The sequence below is a fragment of the Canis lupus genome, chromosome 32 (assembly GCF_003254725.2).
Source record: "Canis lupus dingo isolate Sandy chromosome 32, ASM325472v2, whole genome shotgun sequence".
Taxonomy (NCBI): Eukaryota; Metazoa; Chordata; class Mammalia; order Carnivora; family Canidae; genus Canis; species Canis lupus.
In genome coordinates, this window is record NC_064274.1 from 21,990,719 (window position 1) to 22,016,613 (window position 25,895).

The 25,895-nt window shown below is 40.3% G+C and overlaps 2 long non-coding RNA genes and 1 pseudogene across 5 annotated transcripts in view; 2 read left to right on the forward strand and 1 right to left on the reverse strand.

Moving 5' to 3' along the window:
- The window catches only part of LOC112644712 (uncharacterized), a 35,934-nt gene extending 22,799 nt beyond the window's left edge, over positions 1–13,135 (forward strand). For 2 of the 4 annotated variants that reach the window (XR_007407779.1, XR_007407778.1), the window contains exons 6-7: positions 4,172–4,398; positions 4,992–5,213. This is a non-coding gene — a long non-coding RNA (uncharacterized LOC112644712). Of the gene's footprint in view, positions 1–15; positions 1,180–4,171; positions 4,399–4,991; positions 5,214–12,667 lie in introns of those variants that run through there. The other 2 variants (XR_007407780.1, XR_007407781.1) reach the window with 2 other exon arrangements.
- The window catches only part of LOC112644732 (uncharacterized), a 29,605-nt gene continuing 5,386 nt past the window's right edge, over positions 1,677–25,895 (reverse strand). The window contains exons 2-4 of the long non-coding RNA XR_007407782.1: positions 13,511–13,565; positions 2,403–2,529; positions 1,677–2,297 (exon numbers count right to left, since the gene is read on the reverse strand). This is a non-coding gene — a long non-coding RNA (uncharacterized LOC112644732). The remainder of the gene's footprint in view (positions 2,298–2,402; positions 2,530–13,510; positions 13,566–25,895) is intronic.
- LOC112644704 (ADP/ATP translocase 2-like) lies at positions 21,765–22,667 on the forward strand (annotated as a pseudogene).

Consider the following 25,895-nt stretch of genomic DNA (forward strand, 5'->3'; position numbering starts at 1 on the left):
AACTGCCTCTTCTAGGGATGTAGAGATTCTCCTTAATGTTGGTGCAAGACAGGGGATTCAAGAAGCTCAGGAACTTCTGGAGAATGTTATTTGGACCAGAAGCAAGCTCTTGCCAGCTACAAGAATTAGGAGTTTTTACAAACCGTAGTGTGTGTGCTGCACACTTCCTGGATCGAGACACTTCCCTCTCCCTCACTCACTGTTGCCTTGCAATGCTCAGTGGAACTTTAAATGGAAGTGGCTTTTAGTTATAGTTTTATATGCTGCTGCATCATCAATTTGCTGTTCAAAATCCTTTAAGCAAGGTATTGCTTGTGTTTTCCTGGGATCCAAGTTTGAGCTCTTCTGGATGGAGGAATATTTCATTTGGATTTCATTACTGCTCACCTCAGCTTAGTTTCAAGTCAGCGAACATTATATGAAGTGGTAGGAGGGAAAGAAGGAAGGAACCTGTCACCAGAGATTTGGCTTCTTGGATGTGTTAGTTGGCACCCACAGATCACTGAAGGAGCTAAACTCGTCATTAGCCTAATCTATGACATGTGGTGTTCTGCTTAAAATAAACTTGTTTTCTTGTCTCTAAATTTCAATTATCTGCTCTATTAGATTTCTATGGTATTTTATTGTATTACTTTTTGTATTACTTTGTGTAAAAAGTCCTTTATGGGGAAAAAGTTAAAAGGCTGTGAATATTGCCAACAAAAGAAAAAAGGATAAAATGTAAGATCTCACATTTACTGAGCACCTGTCATGTTGTAAGGTTTTTTCCTAACTGCTTTTAAGTATTTTAGCATTTATTAGTTATAAAAGCCTTATGAGGTGGATTGTGTCATCATTCTCATTTTACAGATGTGGGAATAAATGTGTAGAAGTCAAGTAATATGTGCAGGGTCATAAAATGAGAGGTAGAATAAGATTTTGAAATTCTTAACTAGTTCTGCTACCATTACTCTCTCAAATCTCCTTCCTAACAATTTCAAATATTCTCCAAGAGCAGCTACTTGGTTTATTAGGAGTACATAGTGAAAACTTGAGAACTTACCTTAGCTCAATAGCTCAATAACTCAGCCACATTTTCTGTCTTTTCTTTTTCTTTTTTTTAAGCATGAACAACATATACCTAAACTTTTAAAGAGGCATTTTAACCTTAAATATAGTTACCTTTATTTATTGCATTTAGATTATAGCACAATTCAGAAACATGTGAGGATGACAAAAATGTCAAATTAGAATTCAATAAAATGATTAAGCTGTTTAAAATACTTGTTTCATGTTTAAGTTTGAGTATCAAATTTATACTGTATGCAAGATGACTGAATCTTAGTCAATCTTTTGAAACTGCTTAAAGTCATAAAGCTGAACAGAAATCAAAACGGCTGCGCTGATGCTTTGGTGAACTTCTATCTTAAAGTAACCTCTTTCCTCTCCTTCCCAAATCTCCCCTCCTCCCTTCTTAGCCTTTTGTTTCGAGAACCCAATACCACCCTAAAGACAAGATGAAGGAGGCTAGTAGCACTTAGACAATTCCTGTCAAAATGGACTAGATCTTGTATTTCCCTATAACCCCTCCCCAACCCCAGCCCCTTCCTGTGGGAGGGCTTGCAGTTTTTGAAGGCCTTAGCCTGCTTGCTATAGCCTCCTTTGCTCCGCAAAGCAATAAAGCTATTGTTCCTCTTTATCCCAAACTCTGTCTTCACACTGTATTTTGATTCCAAAGCACAGGGGTTAGTTTTGATAACACTTCTTGTCCAAACTTGCTCAAACTCACAAAGATGTTGATGAAATGGTCCAAGATCGTTTTTTGTTCTGCTTTCATATTTCATGAAGCAATTAAAAACCTTCCAGTATAGAAAATCCAAAATACATAAACTAAATTCTTCACTTGAACTGTTGATAACAGTTCCACTTTTAAGAACTTAACATTTTCCCAGAGGACACAGTCTTCATTTCAATCTATATTGTTTGAGATAAAGCTCTGGAAATTTTATCCTGAGCCATGAGTATTCATTTGCATAATACTAGGGCAAAACTTTCTGGCATCATGTAAATGAATTTTTTTTTAGACTTTCACAATGATACCACTTTACTGCATTGCATTCTAAAGCAGTATATCAAAGACTTGTTTATAGTGACAACCAAAGCCTGCCATTATGCTGCTACCATAGAAATAACCACTACCTGGTGTTCAATGTCTTTATTTTTAAAAATTCCTTTAGTTGATGTCTATGAATATCTCCAACTAACATTGATTTTAGGTATTTGAGGGTGTTAATATGTCTTCTAACAGCTCTTCATTGCTGAAATAAAGTGGTAGAGTAATTCAAGTTATTGAAAAACATAACTGCAATTAGAAAGGCCATTTGGGACTCACTATAAAACCCCTTCAATTTTGACTTTCTTACCACTTGAGTGTTAAATAGGGCATGACCTGCCAGTCCACTGAGCCGATTGAAGCCAAACTCTTCATGCAAAACCAAAGTGTGAAATATCAGGATTTCCCTGACTCCAAAGATCTTCTTGCTTTCCTTTCTGTAATTGGGGAAAGATTCAAGTGGGAAAAGCAAGAAACAAGAAAGAAATTGAAGGGAGGAGGCGGGGAGAGACAGAGACAGACAAGAGGACACAAATTTGTAAATATTTGTTGGCTTAGAGAGAGAGACCAGATTTTGCTGCCCCCTTCCTTCCCCTGTACTCCTTATAAGTCACAATGGTTGAGACTCTGCTCTCTTGTCTATGCCCCCAGGTTCCTGTTTAATTGTTTTGATATCTTGATCTTTTTTCTTTGCAAGGCAGGTCTGCCTTGGCATCAATATATAAAAATATTTTACATTCAGGTATAGATTTATGGAACACAGATCTTAGGCCTTTAACTCAATGAATTTTGCACATTATCACCTGCATAACCACCAGTCAGAAGATTTTGATTTCCAATATTCCTTCCTAATCTATTCCTCCAAGTAATCACTCTCTTGTTGTCTATCACTTCTGAGTAGTTTTGCCTGCTTGTGAATGCTGTCATATTTGTGTGTAAATTTGGTTTAAAAATTGTACTATATAGTCTGTTGTATCTGTATTCTTTCACTCATGCTTGTTTGTGAGATTTATTGTCATTGCCTGCAGCTGAAGTTAATTCATTCTCTTTTTCTGGACAGTATTCCAGTGTATGATGTCACTACAATATATCCTTTCTACTACTCATGGGAGTTTAACTTAAATGGTTGTTTCCAGTTTCTGGTGATTACCAAAAGAATGCCTATGAAAATTCTTGTATGTGTCTTTTGATAGATATATGCACTAATTTCTTTTGGATATATATCCAGGAATGGAGTTGTTGGGTAGAGGGTACACACAGGTTTAGCTTTAGTTTGTTCTGCCAAATATTTCTGCAAAGTGGTTGTGCCATTTTACACTCCTACCACCAATGTTTGAGAGTTCCAGTTTCTCCACACCCTTGCCAACATTGAGATAGGTCAGTCTTTAAATATAATCTCTTCTGGTCATCGCAGAGTGTCATCTTACTGTAGTTTCAATTTGTATATTTCTGATGAGTAATAGTGGGGAACACTTCTGTTTGAAAGAGTTTATGAAGAGTGTATGGGTCTTAAATGCAGCATGTTTTGCATTTAAGATCCCCTCAAAAGAGCCTGTCTATAGTCTCCTGGAGTTGAACTTTCTAGTGTGGCCACATGCTCAGAGGCACATGGGATAGACTAATGGTGCAAACCGAAATAGTGATTAGGTGCCTTTCAATGGTCTCAACAGAGCTAGGGTTTTGGAGTTAAGTTTTGTCACCGTAGGATTCCCTGGGGTAATGGATATAAGCTCAGTCAGGAAACCAACGAGAATTATAACTGGTAGTTCAAACAAATTTCTTATGACCATGCTTTATTACAGACTTTTGTAAGGTACAATCTATATATACTGCTTTGGGAAGAACTATCAAATCAAGGCCATTTAGTAAGATTCATTGAATCTTGATTCCCCAAGTTACCTTAAAGCAGTGCCAATATCTGAATCAACTTTTTGGATTCTTAGCCTAGGGTCCAACTCAATACTAGAAGTTATCAATGTAGCACTTTAAATTCTTAATGAGTCTTTGATATCTACTCATTTTTTTTTTTTTTGGCTAAAGAAAGCATAGTAAATCCTTCTCTCATTCTTCTACTTGCAGCTCACTCTGTTCTCTCAAGAAGGCAAGAGAGCACACTTGCATGTGTGCCAGTTTGAGAAATGATTGCACTAGTTTTGCAGTCTCAAACAAATGGCGTCAACTTTCAGAGCCTATGTTCCCTGAGCTGTGTGTGCCTTAATCAGTAGCTTTGGTGTTGACGTGAGGATTACATGAGCTTTAAAAAAAGCATGTAGTGCAATTCTTTGCCTGATGTGATCATATTGAAGGTGAGTATATTAGTTATCTGGCATGAGAAAATGAGAGAAGAGCCATTTTCTGTCCAAAGTGGACTGACAATAAAGCAAATGGAGTTTAAGCCCCCGGGCCTCTTAGCAGGGAGTCAAAATAAGACATTTTAACTGAGGTAGGCAAGGATCACTTTCTCCTCTCATTTTGACTTGCTTTCCATCACATTTGCCCTCCACCAACTGGCATTGGGAAGCTTCAGGCATTTCTGGGCTTCAGTTGTGGGAAAGTTGACTTTGGGAATGTGTTTAGTTTGGGTTTATGGGACATATTTGACTCACATCTCTACACAAGGTTGAGTTACTGCTAGCTGTCTTGGTGTTGGAATAGCTTCTAAAAAAACTCCACTCCTACTGTGATTTGCTTAGGTGCAAGGCCAGAGGTGCAGTCAAGCTGCTGAATGTGTTTAGTACCCAACATCAGAGGCATGTGGGTAGCAGGGGAGGAAATGATTTGATATGTACTCAAATAGGTGCAACTGTTAGAAATTCCCTTAACCCTAGAACTCACATGTTAAAGACACTTGACAAGAGCCTCCCTGATATTGACCACAATCTTAAAAATTTATATGAAGTTACCAGTAATGAGTTGTGAAGCTGAAGGAAGCTCTTCTGATGGTTTCATAAGTAAATTGTGAGCAAACCTGCTTACGGAAATATCGAACTCCATCTTCTCCATGGAAATCATAAAATAATTATCATACGAAAAGTTGTTTAAGGAGCATGAAGTTCAAAGAAGAGTAAAAAAGACTCATCACATCAGTGTGTCAAGAAGTTAATAAAATTATGATATTTTTCTGGACATTTACGGTGTCTGTCAGTTTTTAATTTATTACTTATTGTGATTTCTTTTCGTATTCCCTGATACACTTGTACTCATTTTTGAATCCACAAGTTTGCTTTTTTTCTATAAGAAACCTTCAAATTATATAAACGTCTGGGGCATGTTACCTGAATCTACCCATTTGTGATCATTTCTACCCAGTAGCCAATGACCCAGAAGGACCTTGTTAGACACGTCTCAGCTTGTGGTTTTCCTTGGCTGTGAGTTCTAAAGCACCATGAAACTGAGAAACCTGAACTATGTGATAGTTGCAGTGGTGGTATCTTTAAAAATTTCATTCTACATAACAGATAAACATAGAGGGGAAAGAAAGAGAGGCAAACCATAAAACAGACTCTTAATTATAGAGAACAAACTGAGGGTTGCTGGACATGAGGTGGGCAGAGAGATGGGCCAAATGGTGATGGGCATTGAGGAGGGCACTTATGATGAGCCCTGGTGTTGTATGTAAGTGATTAATCACTGAATACTACCGAAACTAATACCTGAAATGAATTATGTTAACTAACTGGAATTTAAATGAAAACTTGAAAGAAAAAAAATAAAAATATCATTCTGCTATCACATTACTTTCTCTCCTTTTGGCAAGTTGAGTATTGGCTTTGCATTCCTGAAGGAGGAAAAGGGGGTTCTCAGTCCCTTTCCCTAACGGTGTAAACACAGAGAAGACTTTGAATCTGTGAATTCCTGACTGTGAAAATGAAGTGACAAAGTGTCCATCAGATGAAATGACGATGCCCCAGAAGTACATTGTGAGGGAGTACAACCCTATCATCGTAGTCATTTTATGGGTAAAGAAGAGGAGGCATAAGAAGGTCCAGTGGATTTATCAAGGACGTGGTGATTGGGATTAGATCCAACTAAGTACTGGATTAATGAAACTCTGTAACTCATTGCTACCTTGCTAACTGATTCACTTCAAAAACGTGAAGAAGAAAGATTCACCTTGAATGTGCTTCGATATTGATGTTTCCTTGGCAACAGGTTTGAAGTTAAAAGCAAAATAGTGATTGAACATAGGCAATTATGTTATAAAATCGTGGGCTCAGAGGCAGTATTCTCGGAGGCTCCTTCTCATCCTTTGTTAATTGAAAGGAGAAGTTCTTTATGTTAGGTGCTGCCATGTAGCAGTGATTTTAGAAAAAGCTGTTTCTTAAACAGATTTCGAAAATCTGAGATCATTTCCCTTAAAAATCTGAGGCCATTTCCCTTTCCTTATGAATCTCCTTCTGCTTTGGCCTTTTTTACTTTCTCAAAGTAAATCAGAGCCATGTGTGTAATTAGCACTTACACCCACCTCCTTGAGATCGCGTCATCAGTACCTGTCTCTAGTGGAAGGGATTCGTTACAATTTTGTTGCAATTAAATACAGACTAGTGTGAACATAAGGTATATTATTAATAGAATACCCTTCTTTCTTTCTCTAAATTCCTTGGTTAGGCCAAACCATTCCAGTGCTACATTTCTTGTATAATTTTGCTTTTAAAAAGAGGTGCAGGGCACCTGCATGCCTCAGTTGGTAAAGTGTCCGACTCTTGATTTCACAGGTCATGATCTCAGGATTGTGAGATTGAGCCCTGCTTCCAGCTCTGAGATCAGTGGGAAGTCTGCCTAAGATTCTCTCCCTCTCCCAATGTCCCTCCTCCACCCTCTGCAGTCCCTCTCTAAAAAAACAAAAACCAAAAACCAAAAAACAAAAAAGATGCTGGTATTGAAATGCTTTGATTTAGGTCATCCACTTCCTTTGAGGGGTGCTGTAAGATAGAACCCCTGGAAACCGTAGCAATATTGTTCACTACAGCTTGCCAGTCACACTGTGGTCTGGGCCAACAACAAGAGTATCTCTTGAGAGTTGGTTAGAAATGCAGATTCTCAAGACCCATCCCAGATTTATGGAATCAGAGTCTGTATCTTGAGATCCCCAGGTAGTTTATATGCTTATTGAAGTGAGGTTCACTGTTCTTCATTGCTTGGTCTATTTTTTGGTGTCCTACTGGGAAAATTTTTTTTAGATATAATCTAGCAGTTAAATTTCTGGGTTTGAGGTAAGTAAAGAGTTTCCTTGATTGGAGACCAGTTAGGTACTTTTGGGAAATCCACTTAACTTCTCTAAGGCATAGTTTCTTCTCTGTACAAGGAAGGCTACAATAGCACCTATTGAGTGAAGTTACTGTGATCATCGGGTGAAAAATGCATATTAATTAATTAAGCCCCATATTGTAGTTACAAATGATAACCAATAAATGTTAGCTATTCTGATTCCAACTATCAGAAATTCGATTTTATTTTATTTTTAATTTTTTTAAATTTTATTTTTAATTGAATGATTTGTTTTATCTTATAGAATCATAACTGATGATTTGGAGAGGGGAGTTTACAAGGTATAGGAAATATAAAGCCGGATTTATAGCCCTTTCCAAGCAGGCCTTTGGCTTTTTGACTGACCTTGACCCAGCTTCATCTTATTTTTTTATATATATATTTTTTCACTCCAATCTTTCTCAGATTTTTACATTTCATTCTGTTCACCATGGTATCTTTGTCAGCCACTTCAAAATCATTTTATACTGAGGCGTCGCAATTACAAACTTATTAGCCTACAAGTTTCATTACAAATTACATTGACAGTCTTGTCTTATTCTTTTTCTCTACCAACCCCTTGCTGTAGTTATATTGGTTAACATAGTAACCTTGTAAGGCAGGGGCACTTCACAACAATTTTTATAGAAATGCTGTTGCCCTCACATAACCTTCTTATTCACCTCCCTATCTCTAGTATAGTATCTTACACATAATGGGTGTGTAGTATGTTTATTGAGTGTATAAGTATGTATAAATTTATATCTTATGTCACATATCGATTAATATCTCTTTGTGTTTGCTATTCAATTCAAACCTGGAATGGGCTTTCCTTATCTTTTGGCTTGTGCATAGGATTCAGGTCGAGTGCCGCCCTCACCAGGAAGACTTCCTTGGCCCTTCAACCCAGACAAAAAGTTCTAAAAACTATCGAGTTCACTGCTTGTCTTATTCAGCTGGCACTTGGCACTCCTTATGTTGGTAGCTCTCTTTTTTTTTTTTTTTTTTAATTAATTAATTTATTTTTTTTAATTTTTATTTTTATTTTTATTTTTTTTTGTTGGTAGCTCTCTTGAATGAGAGCACAAGCTTTAGAATCAAGAAGTTATGGATCCAATCCTATTTGGGCCATTTACCAGCTGTGTGACCTTAGGAACATTCGTGTCTCTAAGGCTTTTCTTTCATCTGTAAAGTGGGAAAAATAGGATGTTGTATTGTTACAATAGATAATGTGTGTGGATGATTAGCCCATTTCCTGGAGATAAGGTCATAATCGTGTCTTTTTTCACGAATTAAATTCAGTAAATTCCTTCTCTTGTGGAATCAGCAGGAAATTATTACAGGGTTGTGAGTGAAGTCTTACTTCTGTAACTCTTGAGGATTCTTTTTTTTTTTAAGATTTTATTTATTTTTTTCATGAGAGACAAAGAGAGAGAGGCAGAGACATAGGCAGAGGAAGAAGCAAGTTCTCTGCAGGAGCCCGATGTGGGACTCGATCCCAAACCCTGAGATCAAGCCCTGAGCCAAAGGCAGACACCCAACCACTGAGCCACCCAGGTTTCCCCCACCTTGAGGATTCTTTTTGCCTTGGGCTCCCATGGTTGACACAAGCTACTGGGGTTGTGTCTATTGATGATTAGTGGTGAATGTAGCTGTGATTAAATATTGTCTAAATTTCATGTCTGGATTTCATGACTCGTCAGGAGTGGTGGAGGAGGAAGGTAAGAAATATTTCCCATTACTCAGGGGAAAAGGTGCATAACAGCTTCAAACTCTCCTTGGAGTCCCTTTTGTTGTTTTTTTAAAAAATTTCCCTGCTTGTTATTCTGTAGCATAACTTTTCTTTTTTTTGCATTTCTTTCTCTAACAAAACGTTATGGATACCAGAATTAATTACTTCCAAGGGAGTGCTGTGGATACTTTTTTTTTTTGGAAGCCTTTAAAATAACCCCCAACCTCTTTGGGCTCTATGCAGGGGCCTATTTTCAAGGTTCTGAAATGCAAAATGCATGAGAGTCAAATAAACAAATTTTTGAGTCTCTGAATTCTGAAAAAGTGATTAATTAAGCCCATTCTCTTATTAGAAAGTATAAAAAAGTTATCCCACGAGATGCTTTTCCTGTACACAAAATCCTTGGGGATATGGATACAGTCTACTATAAAACTGATCTGTGTATTTTATAAGAAGTTTTTCTTATGAATATATATTTAATAAAAGAAGAGTGCATCAAACAACAAAAAGCCTGGCACATCACATCAGTGCAGTATGCTCATTTTATATTTCCTATGGGTTTCTAACTATTCTAGTTCTTCTCCATATGGCAGCTACGGAGACTTTTGAGATCAAATTTGATCATCTTGTGTTCTGACTAAAGTCCAATTGTCTCCTTGTTGCCTACAGTATTAAATCCAGTATAAAAGGTTTTGCGGGGATCCCTGGGTGGTGCAGCGGTTTAGCCCCTGTCTTTGGCCCAGGGCGCGATCCTGGAGTACTGGGATCGAGTCCCACGTCGGGCTCCCGGTGCATGGAGCCTGCTTCCCCCTCTGCCTGTGTCTCTGCCTCTCTCTCTCATTCTGTGTGACTATCATAAATAAATAAAAAATTAAAAAAAAAAAAAAAGGTTTTGCCTATTGTGGCCTCAAATAGTCTCCCTGCCTCAGCTTCTGCCAAAGCCAAGGTCCAGAGCTCCAGCTGCAATGGGGTTCTTACTGTCACTGCCTACAGGTGGCGCCCTTTCACACCAGGGCCTTTGCACAGGCTTTCTCCTCTGCTGCTCATCGACCTAGAACCTGCCCTTTCCACTTGGAAGCCTCCATGCACTCTCTCAAACAATTATTCTTGCCTTCGTGCCCTCTGACCATTTATTGATAACATTCACATAGCACTTATTATACTGGCTAATAATTTTTCCACTTACAAACCTCTGATTAGTTTATGATCAATTTGCAGTGGGGCTGTTGCCTTTCATGCCTGTGTGATGCACCTCATCCAACACAAGGTATATCACATAGCAGATACCCGATACAAGCCGGCCGAATAGAGACATCTGTCTACATTTATAGTTTTAAATAAGACCATGCATTTTGCTTCTCTCGAGTTCAATTTAATTTTGTTGATCTTAAATTCATGTAATGAGTATTACCCCAAGTTATCCTTCTATACCTATTTATCATGAATAATTGTATCTTCTAATTAATTGCAAAAGTATGCATAAATTCACATTGATCTTTGTAATTATTGGAAAACACATAAGATGTTTTTCCTTGTGTAGACCCGTTATTGGAAAGCACATGTCAGTTCCAGGATGCCTCAGGTTGCCTGTGAGCTCCTCTACTGTTATCAGCATGTCAGGGCAGCTGCAGTGCAGATTCCCTGTTGGTCACTTCACTGATCTTTTTGGTTAGTAAGGGACCAAGACTACCCACAGAACTCTGTAACCATGGTGATAAGATGCCCTATTTTAACTTTTCAACAGAAAAGAGGAGATGCTCTAGCACTTCTGTGCCTGTGGTTCCCAGTGGAATTTTTGGGAGCCATTCAAGCAGTTAAGCAACAGAATCAGGCCCTGAACAGATAATTACTTTTCCTTTATACTGGTACCTTTTAAATGAGGGGTGGTGACTGACAGCATATACAGTGCATGACCAGTCAAATGTGAGGTCTAAGACCAGTCTGAGAGGCTTGTCCTTCTTATAAGATGCCGATTGGGGAAAAGCTCCTCGAATCCAAGGATTTACTTCTTAAATAAAATTGAAGTACTTACCAAAATGACAACTGTGTACTTTTTGATGTCTTATGAAATAAAACTATTATGGAAGATGGATTTGATTCTTGTCGAAAATCAAAGTGTTCATTTAGACTCTGTTTTCTAACCAGGATTAGTCTTAGACGTAGTTGAAATGGGGCATAGAGTACATTTGAGATTTGGAGGGCACAGAGAAGGTACAGTGTCCAGTATCTTCCCTTTTCTTTAGTATGAAAATCTCACTTGCCAGAGTTTTTCCCTTTAAAGGTTTCCAAGCCTTTGTAATATAAATATCTTTGGGGAAGGTATCACAGCAGGGAAAAGGGGAAAATTTAGTGGCCTGTGTTATAAAGTAGGTTTGCAGCCCTGTCTGTTTGGACTGAAGAGTGCTTTGTATATTTCTTTAACCAATGTTTAATCATAAGAAGATTTCATGTAAAACTTACATTACTCCATTACCTTTAAACAACACAGGATATGGCCAACCTAAATTCTCACAAGGCGGAAGCTACACAGCTGCTGTCCTATTTAAATGGACCAAGTGCTCTCAAATTTGTTACAGTGTCCTTCCCTCCCACTGTACTCAGTAACATTTCTTTAGATCTTCCTTGCTCATTTACTTACCCCCTTGGCTCCTGTAGGCAAAAAAAGCAAAACAAACCAAAACCAGAGTTAGCTTCAGTAATTGTGGCATTTCGGAAGCTGATGACAGAACATCATGCTTAGGTTTGCCTTCATCTCTAAGATACCTGTCAGAACCTTGAGACTTTTCTATGCCTCTTCTCTTCTGTTGTTCCTGCTGCTACGGGCTGAGTGTCATCTCCCACATCCTGCAAATTTATATGTTGAAGCCCTAACCTCCAATGTGATGGTATTCAGAAATGGGACTTTTGGGAGGTAATTAGGTTTAGGTGAGGTCAAGATTGGGGGGGCAGCTCATGATGGGATTAGGGTTCTTAGAAGAGACTAGCTCGCTTTCTCTGCTGTGTGAGGATACAGCAAGAAGGTGCCTGTTGGGAACCTGGGTGGCTCAGTGGTTGAGCGTCTGCCTTTGGCTCAGGTTGTGATCCTGGGGTCCTGGGATCGAGTCCAGCACTGGGCTCCCCACGGGGTCTTAAGCACTTATCAGAGGCTTCTAATTTCTCCTTTGTCCAAATCTCTCACATGTTTAATGATTTCTGAGATGGAGGTTTATTTTATAATTTGCAATCAAGCTTAAGACAGAGATATTTGTGCAAGAGTGTATATGCACACATCCTTAGAAGCATAAGCACTTTGAATTATGCTCATTTGTGTGAAGCTCTATGTAGTGGCTACAGAGGCACACCATGCCAGCATCTCTTGAAGAGAATCTGTAGTGGGGGATATAGTGAACTGGCAGCTCAGCTGTTGTACCCTTGGATCCACCCCTACAAGGATGTTAGGCCACACGTCCCCCAGCTGCTCCAACTAATTATTGATCACAGTGCAGGTTCCAGAGTCAGCTCACACTTGGTGTGGGGGCATCTCATTGGTTAGTGAGGCTTTCCCTCTGAGGTCTTCCTGCCTAATCCTCTGATCCCTTGTTCCCTCACTTTTGCAGACATCAGACCTTTATCATGGGCTGAAGACTTGTTTCCCTGCCAACATTTCCTCCAATAAATCTTTTGCACCTCTCATCTTGTTTTGGCATCGACTTCTCAGAAGGTCCAAATTGACACACTGTGCATGACTATGAATGGTGGAGTCAAGAGGAATTATGGAGCCATATCACACGGGGACCTGAGAAGGACTGTGTGGGTATCCTCAAGAGAGCACAAAAAGGACAAATGTTCTTATCAATCAGCATGGATATTATGTCTCTAGACAGTGTGAGGATCCAAATAAATTTCAAAGCAAGACTCTGGGGGTGCCTACGTGGCTCAATAGGTTAATCCTCTGACTCTTGATTTTGGCTCAGGCCATGATGTCAGCATTGTGAGATCGAGACCCAGCTTCAGGCTCCGTGCTCAGATTTGAACTCCAGTTGAGATTCTCTCCATCTAGCCCTCCTCTCACCTTTCCCACTAATGAGCTCTCTCTCTCTCTCTAAGATAAATAAATAAAATAAAAAAGATTCTGGTTACTGGTCTTTGGGAGTGGTAGTGGAGATTCAATCTAGTAGAGGTCAGGCATCAACTCGTTAAATAATAACAGTGGGTAAGTCAATATACAGAAAAGGTTTCAATGATGAATTGCGAATTGTTATGTTTAATAAATGCTTTGGGTTTAGAGACAGGAGGGAGAGACCACCTGGAATTTTAGAACTTTTTGGGAACCTTTGGGATAGACTTTCTTCCTAAAACTGGATAAAAGCTGGTTACTTTCCCTACAGGGAAGTGATACTAGAGAAGGCTGAAAGAGAGAGATTATATGAATATTGGGGCTGGCAGTCACCAAACAATACCTTGGAGCTATGTTTTTCCAGTGGAGTGTCAAGACCTCTGAGGAATCATAAGAATCTATAAGAAATGGAAAAATATTATGTTTTCATTTTGATGCTAATCTAAAAAATTAGTATTTGCATAGTTGGGATCCCCTTAATCACCTTCTAACTGAGGACAACCTCTCAATTTATTTCCTTTTCATAATTGTGTTGACCCCCCCAATAGTACCACTTTACTCACCATAGGCTGAGAAAAACCAGAAGTAGACTTAATATGTAAATGAAGCATTCTTGTCAAGTGAAGGCCAGGCAGCATCATTTGTGCAATACAGAAATAATTATTTTGCAGAACAGTAGTTTGAATAGGGAATAGTGGTGGCAAAATTGAGTCATCACCTAGCACAGGATGATATATATATATATATATATAATCTCACAAACTAAAGCCATCATGTACTAGTAAATGTGATGTGGAAACTTAGATTCAGGAAAAGAAATTTAATTTTAATATTAAATTAATGCTGTAAATTTGAAATTATTGTTTTTTAGTGTTTAAAGTAGAATTTGTGAGTTTGACTTGGCCTTGTGATATAAAGCATCTAAGCTTAAGGAGTCTACACTTAGTTTTATGAACAATATGATCACATGTGAGTATGCCTAGCCTTTCTCCTGCCCACACCCAAAAAGGAAAACTATTGGCTCCTGCTCCCTACCCTCTCCTGAACTCCAGAGGATGGTCTGCTTCTGAGCAGATAATTGGGAAAGAACACCAAGGCAGGTGAAGCCCTGCTGGCTGGAGGGGACACCAACAGGCAGGGGGAAGAAGAGCCCAACTTTGGAATGGAAAGAGAGTTTTGGGAGATTATGTTAAGAAAGAACATGCAAAGTAATTTGAGGAGGCTTGAGAATTTGGAAGCAGTACCCATCTGAGTAATGTTTCTGGGGGTTACAAATGAGATTTTCTCAGTGTCTTTCCTGGAGTCACAGGTAAAGACTGGATTCCTGTTTCAATACTGTTTGTGCTTAAGGACAGATGGGACTCCTCAGGAGTGGATCTTTTGATATTTGAGTCTTGTGAGCTGCTGATATGCTGGCTTCTTCAATTATGGGCCAATTACGTTAAACCCATGGAAATCTCTGGAAGGCAGACATTACATTTCAAGGGAGGTATTGAGAAAGGAAATGGTATCTCAAGTTAAAAGGCATCCAGGCCTCATCCAAAGTCTCAATTGCTATTCTTTTCTGAAGTAGGGGAATTAGTATTTGATTTCTCCGGTGCCTTGCCTGGGGGATGGGGTGGCACTTATCAGAAGGATAAAGGAGATACATCAGTCTTGAGTAGTTCAAGCTTCATAAATTCTTTAGGGTCATAATTCTCCCATTGCATTAGCTAAATGGAATTTCATGGTAGTGCTGGTCTGCAAGAAGAAATCTATGGCAGAGGACACACCTAGCCACCAGGTAAAGTGCAATTAGTTGAGTATATAAAATATAATTAGCTTCCTGTCGATCAGACATCCCAAATAGCTCTTGCAGCTGCTCCCTTCCTCTCCATCTCCACCCTTTCATCTCAACTCTATTGTTAGAATAGTTTTTAACTGGATTCATGCTTCCAGGAGGCATGTGTTTGTTTTTGTTTTTTTACATTTGTTTTTATCCATTCATTGAGCTTTATCTGTCTATTCTGTGCTATTCTGTGCTGCCATTGGCAGCTCACTTGTTAGACCCCCACAATGAGACCTCACAGTCTCTGCCCCTGTCCAGGTTACAGCCTCGTGGGGACAGATTCGTTAAATGAGTAATCATTCAAATATTGAGTGTGATGGGCTTCTGGGATCTCATTATAGGGAAAGGGAAAGTCTGGGAGTGCAGAGAAAAGCTTCCTGAGGAGCCCAGAGGTCTTTAATCTGAAGCCAGAAGATTGAGGAATTCACCAAGCCCAATGCAAGCGGAGGAACCTCAGGGCAAGAATGCTCCAAAATTGGGAGAGGCTGAATGGTGCCCAGGAAAAAGGAAAAGACTAGCATTTAGGGGTCAGGTGGATTAGTTAAGTCAGCCTTCAGGCTCAGATCCAGAAGAGCCCTGTAAAAAAGTGAAAATTTGGTTTTTTACTCTAAGGGCTGTTGGAAGGCACTTGAGATTTTTAACCAAGAAATGGTAAGATTGGCTGCAGAGTGGACAATTCATTGCACATGGTAGCTAATCATTCTGAGTGCAATCTGACTACATCACTCCTGTTTAAAAAGTTTTAGTGACTTCTTAATGCCGTCAGAATGACATCTAAATTACCGCTGAGCCACCCGGGCTGCCCGACATCTAAATTTTTAATAAGGCTTGCCAGCCTCCCTGCTACTTTTCCAGGCTCATCTTTGATTCACTGCCCCTGAAGGGCACCAGAATATGCCACCACAGAATGTGAGAATATGCCACCACAGAATTTATTTATTTATTTATTTATTTATTTATTTATTTATTTATTTATTTATTTTTCCCTAGAGAGAGAGCCCACTCATGAGCAGGGGTAGGGGCAAAGGGAGAAAATCTTAAGGAGGCTCAACAGCCAGCATGGAGCCCCACCTTGGGGGCTCGATCTTAGGACCCTAAAGTCATAACCTCAATTGAAGTCAAGAGCCAGTGGCTTAACGGAACCACCCAGGTGGCATGGAGACAATTTTGAGCTAGACAGTCAAGGCCGCTTAACTGCCTAAGGGGATTTTGATAATGATTTTTATTGGAAATGGGATGAAGGCAGAGGAAGAGCATCAAGAGTTGAGCTCAAGGGAAACCCAGCTGGAAAGCTTGCCTTGTGCTTTTGAATTCCCTTAAAAATTTTAATTACCTTATAATTTACTTGTAACAATATTGGTTCAAATTTGAAGATAGAGGTATAGGAGGCACAGAATCTTTAATCTTTTTGTCATAACCAAAATTGAGCATCATTTTACTTGAGACAGATTATAGTCAAAGATTTCTGATAGTTAAGATTTTGTTTCTATATCTAATTTTAAGAATGCCATACATGTTATATTTGGGCACTTGAAGTTTTTGTCTATCTTAAAACACTTTTAAGGGCTTTTAAGGGTTAATAAAAACACATTGCTTATCCTTATCTCTTACCTTTTACTGCCATCCGGTGGCCATTTCATTTTCTAGCCTAAAAATCCATTTGCAAAGCCTGATTTTCTATCTTTATCACAGAGTATGATTTTGGATTTTATCAGTTCTCAATGAAAATAGATATATTCCAATACACATATTTAGTAGCATTTTGCTATATTAAAGATGCTCTATTATGTAGCAGTAAAAACTTTTCATGGAATTTTAATTCTAAGTGAGGTTCCATGCAATATTTTCCAAAGAGCTTTCCTCAAATGTCTTTTCTTTTCATTCCTCCTTCCCGACCTGGCTTTACAGTGGATGCTTAGGCAGTAGCAATTTATTGTAGTCTCAAAGACAGGCTCCCTGGGTTGTCTCTGTCTATTTGAAATACTCACAGATACTTTCTTCTGGAACCCAGGTTTGGCTTTCCTTTCTTGGATCCCCCCTCTAATGATCTTACAGACTTCTAAGTCCCAGAGCACTCACTGGTGAGATGACAGGCATAAGCAGGGTCAGACATGGCATGTAGGACAGAATGTGCTCGTGTTCTTCTGGCTTGTGACCATCAGAGTCTGCTTTTTTGTGCAGAAGTGGGGTGCATGCAGGCTGAAGGGGGCAAAGAGCATTTGCTGTCCCAGGAGTTCTTTGTCAGGAGTTTGATTTGGCCCATATAGCCAGGAGACTGATGGCAGGCATATTCCATGAGAGCAAATTTTGTTCATGCTGTCTATTCAACACCATTAAGACAAGGAATCTGCCCAGTAGGAGGCAATAATTCTGATAAAGAACAATGATGATGGGTAATACACATAGAAGCTTTCGTTTACATGCCATGTGTTATTTGAAACACCTTATATACAGGACGTCTGGGTGGCTTCTGCCTTTGGAGCAGGAGTGTCCTGAGTGTCTGCCTTTGGCTCAGTGCATGATCCTGGGGTCTGGCGATCGAGTCCTGCATTGGCCTCCCTTGCAAGGAACCCGCTTCTCCCTCTGCCTGATTCTGCCTCTCTCTGTGTGTCTTTCATGAGTAAATAAATAAAATCTTTAAAAAAAGAATGAAACACCTTGTATGCATTATCTTAGGCTTTGAACGATCTCATGAGTAGAGACCATTAGCATTCTTATTTTACCAAGTAGAAGCCCCAAGTCTTAGAGTGGTGATGTTCTTCTCTAAGGTAAGGCAGTTGGGAATTGGTGGGTTTAGGGAATGAACCAGTGAGTGAATATATGATGCCCCAGTCTGTGTGCTTCAGCGTGTCATTTCCTTATAGTCCAAGATCTTGAATTTTCTTTATCTGCATCTTGAATTTTCCTAATGCATACAGAGAATACATCTCCCCCAGCTTCTAAGGATGAGCTGTAGTCACCTGAGAGTGTCTGTCACTCTCTTGGGCCACACCAGACTCACACCCTTGTCACCCTATTGCATCTGATTCTGAGGATTTAGCTTTGTCTCTTGTTTTCATTCTGCTCCTGATTTTTAAGTTTATATCTGCCCTCTCTGGCACCTGACTTTCAGCCTTCTCTTCAGGGCTGTGTCTTAGACTTGCTGTGTCAGTCTGGGAAAGGGTAGTTCTGTGTTTAAGGGTGAGGACTCAGAAGTCAAGCTGCTGGGATTTATTTTCCCAGCTTTGCCACGCACCACCGTGTGACTTTGGGCAAGACCAGTCAACTCAACTCTCCAAAGCCTCAGTTTTCTTATCTGCGAAATGGGTATGATTCATGGGAATCGTGACAATGTCATGTGGTAATCCATGTGGAGTACTTAGAGTGCCTGACAGATTGTCATTCATTCAGCAAGTATTCATTGAGAACCTCTTACGTGCCAGATGCTGCTCTACTTGTGGGATTACAGCAGTGAATCAAACAGATATAAAACTCTAGCCTCTTGGGACCTAAATCCTATTATGTGTCTGTAATAACAGAAAACAAGTTAAATACGACAGATATGCATTATATTAAATAATGATAAATGATAAAAAGAAAAATAAAGCAAGAAAAAAGAGAAGATGTTGCAGGTTGGTTTGTGACTAGAATCAGGGGATTTAAGGAGGCCTAATTAAGAAGATACTTGAGTAAAGACTGAATGAGGCAGAGCAACCAACTGGGCAGTTGTCTTAGGACCACGCGTACCAGGCCGAAGGTCAATTAGTGCAAAGGCTCTGAGGCAGGAGATCTGGTGGGATAGTGAGAAAGTAGGGAGACCAGTGCAACTAGAGTAACAGAATTTGCCAAGGGGTCACATACAGAGTGAGAGAAGTGTCAAGAAAGATACCATGTTTTTTACCTAAGCAACAGTCAGGATGGATCTTCATTTATTGACAGGGGAATAATGGAGGGAGGAGCAGGTGCAGGGCTAGGATAGGGCAATGGAGGGGGCTGGTTCATGCGGGTGAGGTCAGGACCTCAGTCTGGGACAGTTGCCTTTGAGATACCAATTAAGCACCCAGGGTGAGATGCTGGGGAGGCCTTTGGATATGAAAAACAGGAGTTCAGGAGAAAGGCCCAGGCTGAAATGTAAATCAGCAGCCCCTCGCTGGTGTTGCAAGTCATGAGACTGAACGAGATGGTCCAGAAGCGAGGTTGGTTAGAAAAGGGAAGAGATGAATGTTCAGATGCCAGGATCACCCCTCGCCCACCCCCCCACAGGGAAGTGAGCAGTCTGCCATCTAGCCATCAGGCTCTCCAGTCTCTATCTGACAGCTCTGCCCCTTCTGCACAGGGAACAAGTCCGGGGCGCTGACGTTGCTCTTCCCTTTGGCCAATGAGATTCTTTTTCTCCTTTGTATTTAACTTCATATGAATTTTCCCTAAGGATTTGGACTCTTTGGTTTGAAATCGCTTGCTATATGTTTTTATTTTTAACTTTTAAAAAAATATTTTGTACTGACATATAATTAACATGCAGTATCATATGAGCTTCAGGTGCACGACATAGCGATCCAACAATTCTGTACATTACTCGGTGCTAGTCTGGGTAAGTGCCCTCCTAATCTCTTTTATTTATTTCACCCATTCCCCCGCCCACCTTCCTTGTTTTCATTTTTCATTTTGCACTGGAACATTTATCCCACTGCGTGCAACCTAAAGAATATTTATAGAATGGATACTTTGTACCTGCCACCCAACTTAAGTAAAAGAACGTTCCGGTGCCTCAGAAGTCCTTAACGCTGTCCTTTCTCCTCCCCACTTGAGGAATTTTGAACAAGATATTCCCTTGCTCATCTTTCTAGTGATGTGGGCTAAGGGGGGGGGGGGGTTGATTGATTGATTGATTTATGATAGTCACAGAGAGAGAGAGAGGCAGAGACACAGGCAGAGGGAGAAGCAGGCTCCATGCACCGGGAGCCCGACGTGGGATTCGATCCCAGGTCTCCAGGATCGCGCCCTGGGCCAAAGGCAGGCGCCAAACCGCCGCGCCACCCAGGGATCCCCTAAGGGGGGGGTTTGTAGAAATTGCATCTTCTGGCTTTCCCTGCAGATCTGGAAGGGGCTGTGAGATGGAGGAGAAACCACTAGCGGCCCCTGAAGCACTGGGGGACGGGCCAGCAGCGACCCGGAGGAGCAAGGACGGCAGCCACCAGCAGGGCTAGGGAGGGGCGGCCCGGGGGAGCCAAGGGCCGGGGGACCGAGGCCCTGCAGCCCAGGAGGGGAGACGCGGCGGAGAGCGAACCTGGCACCTCCGAGGCTGTCCTCCCCGCATCTGCGTGTACGTGCCTTTCAATAAAACAGGCTGCTTCTTCACTTGTGCCCCTACGATCCTTTAAGTTCCTCTTTTGGTCAGATTTAACCTCAAACCACACAGGGGAGGGAACTCTGGGATCCGTAGGTCCCAGCTCAGCGGGTGGCCGCAGAGTACAGCACAGCCCCCGCGCCTGAATCCCGAAACCCTGCACTTTACTCTAAGGGCAATCATGCAGCTTCTTTTTTCTAAGACTGACTTTGGTTTTGTTGGTGGTGTTGTTTACCTCGGTTTTGGAGTGTCCGCCCTGCTGATCCATTCACTTTTAATACTAGATAGAGAATCCCGAAGTTTGAAGACACATTTTATTTACCCATTTCAGTGTAATTAGACATTTTTTTTTTCCGATTTGGCTTTTATGAACAATGTTTCTATGATAGTGTATATATCTCCTTATATGTGTAAAAGTCTCTCTAGCACATGCACCCAGGAGAGAAGTTGTGGGATATAGAATATGTGGTGTGCAACTTTATTATGTATTGTCAAACAGTTTTCCACCAGGATTGTACTCCCATTTGCAGTGTATGAGTGTTTCTGTTGCTAAATATCTTCATTATGAAGACACTTGACATTGTCAGCTATTTTAAAATTTGCAAAAGCAGGGAGGCATAAAATGCCATGTGATTTTGATTCCCATTTCTTTTGTCTTAATTATGAATGAGACTGGACATCTTTTACATCTTTTTTTTTTTTTTTACCATAAACATTTCCTCTTTTCTGAAATGATTGGTATGTCTTTTGTCCTTTTTTTCTTTAGAGGAGTTCTTCATAAATTCTAGATAACGATCTTTTATTGATTGTTAATGTTTTAAGTATTCTCTCTCAGTTTGTGGCTCGTGACCAGTTTGAATCATTTCTGCCTTGCCACTCTATTCCAATCATTCATTGACCTACCCCTGTTCCTTTCCACACTGGCTTGTCTTGTCATGCTCTTTATAGTGCCTTTTGATAAACAGGAGGCCCAAATTCTTTAGTATGGTAAAATGTGGCCTTCCTGTCCTCCTGCTTTGGTGATTTGGGGTCTTGTCTAAGAGATCCTTCTTTTTTTTCCATAGTGTGAAGATATTTGATGCTGCCTTCCAAAGTTTATCTGGTTTTGCCTTTCACACAGTCTTTAGTTGTCCACAAATATGTAACACATGCTCCTATTTAGAACTGAGCTTTCGTATATGCATGAGTTTGTTTCTGGTCTCCGGTCCACTCCATTGGTCTTGACTTCTGAAAGGATAAGTGTCCCCATCTGGTTCTTCTTTAGCATTGTCTTGGCTCTTCTTCTCTAGAAAAGCCATTTGCTTTTCTGCATAAATTTTAGAATCAAATTGTCAAGTTCTCCCAAAATACTCTATAGTGATTTTGATTAGAATTAGGGGACAGTTGGAATCTTTACAAACTGCTCCACAGTTGCCTGTGGGTCCTCTCCTCTCTCATTTCGATATGAGAGGTGCTGCTGTGTGTTTCACCAAGGACTTCCTGGCAGGTGGAGAAGCCATGGCCATCTCCAAGACTGTGGTTGTACCTTTCCAGTGGGTCAAGTTGCTGCTGCAGGTGCAGCATGCCAGCAAGCAAATCACTGCAGAGAAGCAATACATGGCCATTATAGATGGCATGGTCCGCATCCCCAAGGACCAGGGAGTCCTGTCTTTCTGGCATGGTAACCTAGCCAATGGCATCAGATCCTTTCCCACCCAGGCTCTAAACTTTGCCTTCAAAGATCAACACCAGCAGATCTTCCTGGCTGGTATGGACAGAGGAATACAGTTTTGGTTCTACTTGCAGGGAATCTGGCATGAGGAGGTGCTACTGGGGCCATAACCTTGTGTTTTGTGTATCCTGTTGATTTTGCCCGTACCTATCTGGTAGCTGACGTGGGCAAAGCTGGAGCTAAAAGGGAATTCAGAGGCCTTGGTGACTGGCTGGTTAAGATCTACAAGTCTGATGGGATGAAGGACCCGTACCAGGGTTTTAATATGTCTGTGCAGGGGATTCCCATCTACCCAGCTGCCTACTTCAGTGTCTATGACACTGTAATGGGAGTGTCTTAGGATCCAGATCCCAAGAATACTCACATCTTCATGAGCTGGATGATCGCATAATCCATCACAGCGGTTGCTGGGTTGACTTCCTATCCATTGGACGCTGTTTGTCACCATATGATGATGCAGTCAGGATGCAAAGGAACTGGCATCACATACACAGGCATGCTTGACTGCTGGAGGAAGGTTGCTCATGATGAAGAAGCCAAAGCTTTTTTTCAAGCGTGCATGGTCCAATGTTCTCAGAGGCATGGGTGGTGCTTTAGTGTTTGTCTTGTATGATGAAATTAAGAAGTTCACATAAATTATTTCCTAGATTATCCCCCCTGTAAACAGGCCTTGTATTATATAACATATATATATTATATAACATATCTCTAGCATTCTTTTTTTAAAAGGATTTATTTATTTATTTGAGAGAGAGAGAGAGAGAGAGAGAGAGCACCCAAGAGAGCACACAGCTGGGGAAAGAGCAGAGGGAGGGAAACTCAAACAGACTCCCTGCCGAGTGGGGAGCCGGACATGGGGCATGGGGCTCAATCTCACAACCCTGAGATCATGACCTGAGCTGAAATCATGGTCGGATGCTTAATCAACTGAGCCCCCCAGGTGTCCCTATCTTGAGCATTCTTGACAGACTCTTGGCTGTTTCTCAATGGCAACTATTACCGGTTGAAAATGAGAAGCAATAATATTCATCTGACCAGGTCTCTCTTAAAGCCATTTCCATAATGATGAGACTTAATTATATTTTTTATTCTGCTCACTCCTGATAAATAAATGTGAAGAAATAAAAAAAAATCTGAAATTAAAAAAAAAAAGAAATCTTTACAGATTGCTAGTTTGTTCCCACTGAATCTGTTCTTCCTACTCATGAGCTTATGGCTGCCATTTGAAGACTCTCTCACCCTTCTTGGCAGCTAGTTTTGGCCATGTGTAGTAGAATACTTGCAAACTGATTGCCATTCTTTCCTTCCTTCCCTGTATCCACATGTAACTTTGCTGTTCTCCTTTCAATAAACAGAATATTTCTCCTCTCTTGGAATATGAGCTGGCTTTGTGACTTGCTTTGCCTAGTAGAATGCAGTGGGTATGACACTGTCAATTTTGAGCCTAGACCTCAACAGGACTTTCGTGCTCTCTCTCTATCTTGGAAATTTGCCACTGTCTGAGCAAGCCTGGGCTAGCCTGCTAGATGGCAGGAGACACATGGTTAGTCACCTCATATCAAGGCTTTGCTGTGTACTAATTGACCTTCTGCAAGATGCCTCGGGCTTCTCATGTCTAAAATGAAGATCATAATGATATCTACCAAATAGCGCTGTTGTAAGGATTAAGTGAGTTAACATTAAGTGTCTTAACAGTGTTAAAGACATACCTTCTTGGTCATTGCCAGAGCTGTGATAAAGCACTTAGAAGAGGGACAGGCACAAAATAGACTCTCTAAGGGTCTGTTATTACCATTTTAATGCAAAAGATTGCACATATTGGGTTTAAATGGAGAAAAACAAATCCATTTACCTAGAATGTAGAAAATGTGATGAGATCGGAAGAAAGGGCTGGGAAGGTAAAAAGGAGCAATATCATGGTAGCTTTGAATGCCTGCCTCAGATATATGGATTTTTACTCTACAGATATTAGGGAACCATTGCAAGTGTTGAGCCTTTAAGAAACATGACCAATGTATTCAAATATTTAGATAAATTCTCACAGTAAATAGTTTCCTATAATTTTATTGATCTAACTTGTGACTTATTGGAGATACATTTGATGGCAAGGAATCCTGAAGTGTTTATTTTGTGATGGGGGCAGTTGGATGGTCTGTTTATATTCACATGGTTGAATAGCTGTCGCTTTTGCAAAGAAAGCAAAAGAATCTGTGGTACAGTTTATGTTTGAGAATTGGGCAACTAACAGCTGGCTATGAAGCAGTGTTAAAGACATACCTTCTTGGTCATTGCCAGAGCTGTGATAAATAGTATTTTTGCATACATCTTCAACAGATACTTATGTTACCTGCATTTTATGCAAAAAATAAAATAAGTAAATAGAAGACATGATCCTCGCTACTAAAGCTTATAGTTCATTGAGCAATAGAGACAAATAAATGTACCTGTATAATATAGCATGATAAATGCTACACAATAAGAGCATCCATTAGAAATTTGGATTTAGAGAGCTGTGAAAGCTGAGATCTGGTGAATAATTCAGAATTTGCCAGGAAAAAGGAGACTGTGGTGTCAGACAGAGGGAACAGAATATGTAGAGGCCTGGAAACAAGAAAAAACATGGAGAAGATTTTATAAATATGTATATATGGGGGGATAGCATTTGTAAATATTAATATTCTTACTTGTTGCTCCTGAAGTTATATTACGGACAGTGTCGCAAAACCAGATGGGCTGCATGAAGCCTGCAGGCTGTGGGTTGCTTATCTACAGTATTAGATTCGGACCTAAATATCCTTTGGTAGGGGAAACACACCTAAGAAATGAATCTCTAAGAGCCTGAAGAGGTAGTATGGGGGCACAGGGCAGGCTGCCCCCAAGGGTGCTACTTTGGCATAGTTAGTTGTTATTTTGAATTAAAGTTACTTAAGAAACAGGCAGTGCAAGAACAGTCTGATCCCTCCTGGCTTTGGCTCCAGAAAGCAGGAAATAAATCTCCCATGGGAAATGTACCCTCCCTACACTGGGAGGTAGACATTTGTCCCTACACTGGGACATCCATTTTGTGAGAGTTGGGGAATTCAGGGCCAAAGAAGTCTATCTACACAAACCCTGTTACTTCTACTAATTTACTACTCCAGCCTCCAGCCCAAATTCTATTTAAAACTCCTTACTAATTGAAGCTCTTGAACACAAATTTCCTTTGTTCTGTCAGTTCTTCACAGATTTATGTTTCTCTGTCTAAAAAGTATAAAAGTGTCTGCCTTGGTCGTTTCTTTGGGTCTCAATTTTATTATTTGGCTTCTTGTGCATGCAATTAAACTGCATTGTTTTTTTTTTTCCTATTAATCTGTCTCATGTCAATTTAATTCTTGGACTGGCTAGAAGAATCTTGAAGGATAGAGAAATTTTTTTGCCCCCTGACAGATAATTCAGTTACTAATTTGAAACCCAAATGAGATGGAAGGGTATCCATGATGATCCATGCCAAGATTTGGATATGGAAGGAAGAGAGGTCAAGCTAGAATCTTATAGTTGTGCCATCCAATTCAGGGGCAGAGGATTCTGTGTACTACTTATATATATGTATACTGCCATACACAATGAATTTCAAATTTAAGGTGCTCTAGGGCATTTGGTTAATAATATTAGATTAACCAACTGTTCTCTAATGCTTTATGTTGATGGTTCTGCCTGGCATATAGTAAGTGCTCAATAAATATTAGCTGCTATTTTAATTTTATCGTTATTAAGAACAACATATGATTTGGGGCGCCTAGGTAGTATAGTTGGTTAAGTGTTGGGCTTTTGATTTTGGCTTAGGTCATGATCTCAGGGTCTTAGGATTGAGCCCCGCTTCAGGC